Here is an 8,060-nt window from a genome sequence, read left to right as displayed (position 1 = left end):
GGGTATCAATGCCATTAACTGAGACCAGAAACATGAAAGATGAGTATATTTAGGAAATAAAGTTAGATTTGAACACTTAATTTAAAGTGCATGTGGGTGTAAGTATTTGGGTTTATTTCTGGGTTCTCTATGCTGTTCCATTGGTCTATGTGCCTATTTTTGTACCAGTACCATGCTGTTTTGGTGACTACGGCCTTAGAGTATAGTTTGAAATCAGGTAATGTGATGCCTCCAGATTTGTTCTTTTTGCTTAGTCTTGCTTTGGATATGCAGGCACTTTTTTGGTTCCATTTGAATTTTAGAATTGTTTTTTCTAATTCTGTGAAGAATGATGGCAGTATTTTGATGAGAATTGTGTTGAATTTTTAGATTGCTTTTGGCAGTATGGTCATTTTCACAATATTGATTCTAACCATCCATGAGCATGGGATGTGTTTCCATCCATAAAGTGGGGACAGGACACCCTTTTCAACAAATGGTGCTGGGATAATTGGCTAGCCACATGTAGGAGAATGAAACTGGATCCTCATCTCTCACTGTATAGAAAAATAAACTCAAAATGGATTAAGGACTTAAATCTAAGACCTGAAACTATAAAAATTCTAGAAGATAACATAAGAAAAACCCTTCTAGACATTGGCATAGGGAAGGATTTCATGACCAAGAACCCATAAGCAAATACAATAAAAACAAAGATAAGGCCAGTGCAGTGGCTCATGCCTGTAATCCCAGCACTTTGGGAGGCCAAGGCAGGCAGATCATGAAGTCAAGAGATCGAGACCAGCCTGGCCAGCATGGTGAAACCCCATCTCTACTAAAAATACAAAAATTAGCTAGGTGTGGTGGCACACACACGCCTGTAGTCCTAGCTACTCGGGAGGCTGAGGCAGGAGAATTGCTTAAACCCAGGAGATGGAGACTGCAGTGAGCCCAGATTGTGCCACTGCACTCCAGCCTGGCAACAGAGCGAGACCCTGTCAAAAAGAAAAAAAAACAAAAACAAAAACAACCCTCAAAGATAAATAGCTGAGACTTAATTAAAGAGCTTTTGCGCAGCAAAAGGAAGAGTCAGAAGAGTAAACAGACAACCCACAGAGTGGGAGAACATCTTCACAATCTGTACGTCTGATGAAGAACTAATATCCACAATCTACAATGAACTCAAACAAATCAGTAAGAAAAAAACAAAAAATTCCATCAAAAAGTGGACTCTGTCACCAGGCTGTAGTGCAGTGGTGGGATCTTGGCTCACTGCAATCTCTGCCTCCTGGGTTCAAGCGATTCTTCTGCCTCCACCTCCCAAGTAGCTGGGACTACAGGCGTGCGCCACCACACCCAGCTAATTTTTGTATTTTTAGTAGAGACGAGGTTTCACCATGTTGGTCAGGATGGTCTCGATCCCCTGACCTCATGATCTGCCCACCTTGGCCTCCCAAAATGCTGGGATTACAGGCGTGAGCCACCGCATGAAGATACACAAATGGCCAACAAACATACAAAAATAAAATCCTCAACATCACGAATGATCAGGGAAATGCAAATCAAAACCACAATACAATATCACCTTACTCCTCCAAGAATGGCCATAATCAAAAAATCAAAAAATAACAGATGTTGGTGTGGATGTGGTGAACAGGGAACACTTCTACACTGCTGCTGGGAATGTAAACTAGTACAGCCACTATGGAAAACAGTGTGGAGATTCCTTAAAGAACTAAAAGTAGAACTACCATTTGATCCAGCAATTCCACTACTGGGTACCCATATGAAAATAAAGTTGTTATACGAAAAAGATACTTGCACACACATCTTTATAGCACCACAGTTTGCAACTGCAAAATCATGGAACCAACCCAAATGCCCATCAATCAACGAGTGGATAAAGAAACTAATACACACACACACACACACACACACACACACACACACACGATCGAATACTACTCAGCCATAAAAAGGAATTAATGGCCTTTGCAGCGACCTGGTTGAGATTGGAGACTATTATTCTAAGTGAAATAACTCAGGAATGGAAAACCAAACATCGTATGTTCTCACTGATATGTGAGCTAAGCCATGAGGACTCAAAGGCGTAAGAATGACCAGTGAACTTTGGGGACTTGGGGGAAAGGGTGAGACAGGAACAAGGGATAAAAGACTACAAATAGGGTGCAGTGTATACTGCTTGAGTTATGAGTGCACCAAAATCTCACAAAGCACCACTAAAGAACTTACTCATGTAACCAAATACAACCTGTACCCCAATAACCTATGAAAAAATAAAATGCACATGGGATATTCAGAGGATATTCATTTTGCCTACACATATGGAACTCTGGAAAGAAGTGGAGTTCAAAACATAAATCTATTGGTCTTAACATCACTGAAGACCAAGACTACATCACATTCTTAAGAGGGATTTATAAAACCAAAGAAGAAAGAATGAAGGACAAACTTCTGAAGAGTACAATATCTAAATAAAAGGAGCCTAAGAAAGGCTGCGTCAAGGTTAGGAGTCAAAAGAGGATAGAGCTGTAGGATGAGGAGAGAGTGGCCAGTAACTTTAGAGACAGAGCTCTGCTGCTCTTTCCTTAGCCCCATACCAAAGGACAACTCCCAAACTCTGTGGAAAAGAGATCCATAATTTAAGAGAAAACACAGATATGCTCATGAATATACTCCAATTGTTATACCAGTTTCTACTCATGTGTATCAATATACATTGAGGGCATAGGCTTTGACTTCACAGAAACATTAGTCAAAATTTTTGATTCCCTTTCTTCATTGTCAAAAATAAAATTAGGCCGACTATGGTGGCTCATGCCTGTAATCGCAGCACTTGGGGAGGCTGAGGCAGGTGGATCACTTGAGGCCAGGAGTTCCAGACCAGGCTGGCCAACATGGCAAAACCCTGTCTCTACTAAAAACACAAGAAAATTAGACAGGCATGGTGGCACACGCCTGTAATCCCAACTACTTGGGAGGCCAAGGCAGAAGAATTGCTTGAACCTGGGAGATGAAGGTTGCAGTGAGCCAAGATCGCGCCACTGCACTCCAGCCTGGGCGACAAAGTGAGACTCTGCCTCAAAAAACAAACAAACAAAAACAAAACAAAAATTATAATGCTATCTACTTCATATGGAATAGATTAAGTCAATATATTTAAAGTGCTTAGCTAAAAGTTGGCACAGATTAAATATCCACAAAATTATTGTTAGTATTTGCATATTACTAATGTTAAATATTTAGTAAAAAACATTTCACTCTCCTAAAATTGTGTAAGTGTGTGTGTGTGTGTGTGTGTGTATTTGAAAAGTCTTGAATGAAAGAGCTCCTCAAGCCAATACCCAATAAGAGAATTTACTGACTCACTGACAGTCACTTTCCCTTGTTGCATATTTAGGGTCTGCCATGCTGGATCACTACTTCCGAGATGCACAGATAATACTGTAAAATAGAATGAAGAACCTCTAAATCAGAGTTTGTGTTGTGACTGATATTGATGCTCTGCCAAATTTGTTTGAATCTTAACTAAAGTCAGAATTATTAGAAAATGTGCTACGGTTGACCTATTGCTCTTAATTCAGGGTTAACCAGACATTTCTGAACATTTTTAATAAACATTTTCAGTCACATTAAATTTGGTAGGCCAAATAAAAATGATCCTTTAAACTTTTCTTATATTGCATTAGGGTTTTTCCCCTCAGTACTAGTGAAAATCATAAGTTGATTTGGAAATGCATTTTTTAGGTGACTGAATTGAACATATAGTCAGCAGAAGATTTGAAGATTGAAACTGCTGATTTCTTAGTTTGTCAATAACATTTTTTTATATCATGAGTGTTTCTTAGCTTTGGTCCTTATATTGCCTACCTTCTTCTAAAAAAATAAAGAAAAAAAGATTTTGTCTCATTTCTGAAGTCAAGAGGCAATCTTGCAGAAACAGTTAAGATACCCAAGCAATATAATTTTTAGTAAAAGTCACTGAAGAGGATGGGGGAAACTATTTTTAATTTAGACTTAATGAGAATGGCTGAATGTATTTTATAACATGTACATGGTGACTCCAACCTTCTCTACCTTTCACAAATTCCCATAGAAGACAGACCACCCCACACTAACTACACAAACACACACATATAAATAAATACACCACTCTCGGTAGTTACAGTTGCCAGATAAAACACAGGATACCTAGTTAAATTTCAATTTCAGAAAAACAATGATTAAACTTTTTAGAGTAAGTATATTCCACGCATAATTATTTTCATTGTTTTTCTAAAATGTAACTGATTTGAATTGAGTCTCCTGTATTTTAATTTGCTAAGTCTGGCAAACTTATCAATAGGTGAACATGCTACCTCCACGACAGATATATTTTGATAGGTAAACATGCGCTGTCCATCTGCTTTCCATTGTTATCAACATCTTTATATCTGAGTATCAAGTAATGGGTAGAATATACAACATTGCTGAATATTCTTTAGAGTCTATCTAATAATTCTACAAATGATTCATATATCTCTTGGCATGTGCCTTGGCTGAAACTTAATACTTAACTATATTTTTGTTTATTCCATTTTTATCCAAATTTTAACAGTTATCTATCTGCCTTCTTAGAGTAGTGATTGAAAATCTGAGGTAATGGCCATATGATCAAAATTCTGGGTCTAGATTATGCCTTTTCTTGATAATAACAAAGACAAGGTTTACAAAATTGAAGTTAAGATTACTAAGGAGCAGAAACATGGTTACATGCAAGAAGCAATATCTTTTCACAAATTGTTTTTCTCTCTCTTCCACAAGATATGGCACAGTATTTTATATATTAATAATATTAAGCATTTAATGTCAATCTTATAACATGAAATATTTGTTATCATTGAAGAGTTCTTAGCAAAACTTGAAAAAGTACATCATTTCTTCCAGTAAAAAAAACAGAGAAGAAAGAATATTTTTCCCTGTGAAGTGATCTTATAAGTGTGACAAATGATTTATCTAAAATAAGAATTGTATTTATTATAATTCCAAAAAGAAAAGTTACATTTTAAATTGATTATAACAGTCAAAACTGAACGGATAAAGGCAGCTTGTAATAGTATTATACCAACTTCATACTCAATGAAATTTTAGCTTTCTACTCAAACAATATTGTCACCATAAATTTTTCTACAGTAGTTTTATAAATATGTAATTTCAGAAAATCAGAATGTCATTCCTTTGCTTAAACCATTTTAAAAATCACACATAAAGAGTCACACTTATAATACTCATCTACTGCTAACGTTACTCTTAGAAATGTTGAAAATTTCTCTGGATCTAAAAATACTTGGCTTTATAAAAAAAGTAAAGAAGCATAGAGTAAAACCAATTTTAAGAACAACCACATTATGTATTATTTTGTGTGTCCATTAAGTTTTTTATTGATAGATAATATTTTACATATTTATGGCATACATGTGATATTTGGTCCCATGCACAGAGTGGACAATGATCCAGTCAAGGTATTCGGGATGTCCATCACCTCGAGTATTTACCATTACTATGTTAAGCCCAGGATGTATTTTGCGTGACTGATGATATTTAATGATTTTTTATACGTTGTTATATCTTCTGTACATCATTTGGTTTACCTTTTCTTCTCTCTCTCTTTTTTTTTTTTTTTTTTTTTTTTTTGAGACGGGGTCTTGCTCTGTCGCCCAGGCTGGAGTGCAGTGGCGCCATCTTGGCTCACTGCAACCTCTGCCTCCAGGTTCAAGCGATTTTCCTGCCTCAACATCCCAAGTAGCTGGGATTACAGGTACCCACCACCACGCCCAGCTAATTTTGTATTTTTAATAAAGATAGGGTTTCTTCACCATGTTACCCAGGCTGGTCTCAAACTTCTGACCTCAGATGATCCGCCTACCTTGGTCTCCCAAAGTGCTGGGAATACAGGCGTGAGCCACCATGCCCAGCCTCTATCAGTTTTTTATCTTGTGCAGTGGGGAGCCCAGGTTCAGTCTATTCTTAAATCCAATACATAACTATAACCTTGGAGAAAATATGTGAGGTGGGTTAATCCTGAAGTTTTTATGAAAAAACGCGACTCCCTGAAACAAAGTCAATCTTTCATGCTATTGGTACAAATAGATCTCGTTTCCCTGCCTGGCCCTTGCATCTGCGCACGCTTCTTAGTCATTAAGCACAAGAGTTCTAGAAACAGATTTCTGTCTTGGCCTGCCCCTTACTAGTTACTTGACCTTGTGACACTTAACATTGTGCCTCAATTTCCTCACGTAAATGTGGGAAACAAAACCAATACTTAGCCTTTCTCACAAAATTACGAGGTTTAGCTCACGTAATCCAGCGTTACTCCAAGTTGAGGTTTCCTGGAGGGGAAAAATTACTTATATTGTTTTTAATATATCAGCTAATTAAAATGTGAGAATCAAAACCAGTGCAGAGCTTTCCTCACATAAATACGAGGTTTACCTCACGTAATTCACCATTTCTCAAAGTTGAGGCTTCCTTGAAGGGAAAAATTTACTGACATTGTTTTTAATATATCAGCTAATTAAAATCATATATAGAATTAGGTTAAAATCTATATGTGAAGGACTCTGGCACTTACAGAATCATTTTCAGAGGATCCGGCAAGATGGCAGAGGTAGAGAAGAAGCAGCGGACCTTCTACAAGTTCACCTACCGCGGTGTGGACCTGGGCCAGCTGCTGGACATGTCCTTTGAGCAGCTGAGGCAGCTGAACGGTGCGCGCCAGCTGCGGCGGCTGAACCACGGCCTGCGGCGAAATGCTGAGGCGCAAGCTGCACTCGCTGCTGAGGCGCGTATGCCAGGCCAAGAAGGAGGCGCTGACCATAGAGAAGCAGGAAGTGGTGAAGACGCACCTGCGGGATATCATCATCCCTCCCAAGATGGTGGGCAGCAGGGTGGGCGTCTACAACGACAAGACCTTCAACCAGCTGGAGATCAAGCTGGAGATGATCGGCCACTACCTGGGCAAGTTCTCTATCACCTACAAGCCCGTGAAGCACAGCCGGCCTGGCATTGGGGCCACCCACTCCTCCCGCTTCATCCCCCTCAAGTAGTGGCTCCGCTAATAAAGACACACATATCTCCAAAAAAAAAAAGACATTTATAAAGTGACTACAAAGAAAACAACTATACCAATAGTATGCAAATCAACAATACTGCTTTTTTTTTTTCACCACAGAAGGTGTTTTGTTGAAACCGAATCACCATTTAGAAAGTGATTGTCAAACTGAGTTCAGTTTGCTGATGCAAATTTGAATACACCATGATGACTGTTTCCCCACTGCTCTGTTCTATTCAATCTATATAGTGTATGTGTATTTGACTTTTCAATAGCACCACCATGTTACTATGTTTTAAGTCCAATTCTGTTTTTTTATCACTATCCTAACATAAATATAGTAGTAAGTCTCCATGATCATAAACAAAAGCAAGCACAGATGATGAATTGATGAGTAAGACATCATTTCATGACAGGAAGACAGTAAAATCACGCTATGATGCAACCCCTGCCCCCACTACAAAGCAGTTTTAGATAAAATAGAAAAAGAGGAAACGTGAAAGACAGAGCTGGCCTTAAAAACTGGACAGACATTTTCATGAGCCATAAATATGAGATAAGTAGGACTACATCCTCTGGCCTTCTGGGATTAAAAGCTCCAAAGCAGGCAGTGACAAGAGGTCAGTTTCTCTGGGGCCATTGGGATTAAAAGTACTCCCATATATGGATGTATAGAGCCAGGCCTACTGCTTATTATGGCAAAGATTGAATGCCCAGAGCTCTTGATGCTTATTAGAGGAGGCTTAACAAAACAAAAAAACTGCGCTCTCTTGGGCTACAGATGATACGAACTTGTGGAATTATGAAAACAGAAAGCCACACTTTCAAAGCTAAGAAATGAAACGAGTTCTCTGCTTGCTTAGTGGCCATCTCTGTTACTTTCCCGTGAGTCAGAGTAGCAAACTTTTACTCTAAAACTCGGTTCTTGAATAAGCACCAGAGGGCAAGCTGGAGGCAAACCAACAAACTG

At 38.5% G+C, this 8,060-nt stretch overlaps 1 pseudogene; it reads left to right on the top strand.

Annotated features, from left to right (window-relative positions):
• The first annotated feature begins 6,619 nt into the window (after positions 1-6,619).
• On the top strand, positions 6,620-7,085 carry LOC116471814 (small ribosomal subunit protein uS19-like; annotated as a pseudogene).
• Positions 7,086-8,060: the final 975 nt, after the last annotated feature.

Source organism: Hylobates moloch, unplaced genomic scaffold (assembly GCF_009828535.3).
Source record: "Hylobates moloch isolate HMO894 unplaced genomic scaffold, HMol_V3 SCAFFOLD_6, whole genome shotgun sequence".
Classification (NCBI taxonomy): domain Eukaryota; kingdom Metazoa; phylum Chordata; class Mammalia; order Primates; family Hylobatidae; genus Hylobates; species Hylobates moloch.
The sequence above is the reverse complement of the archived record's forward strand: the minus strand, read 5'-3'. Positions and strand labels throughout refer to the sequence as shown.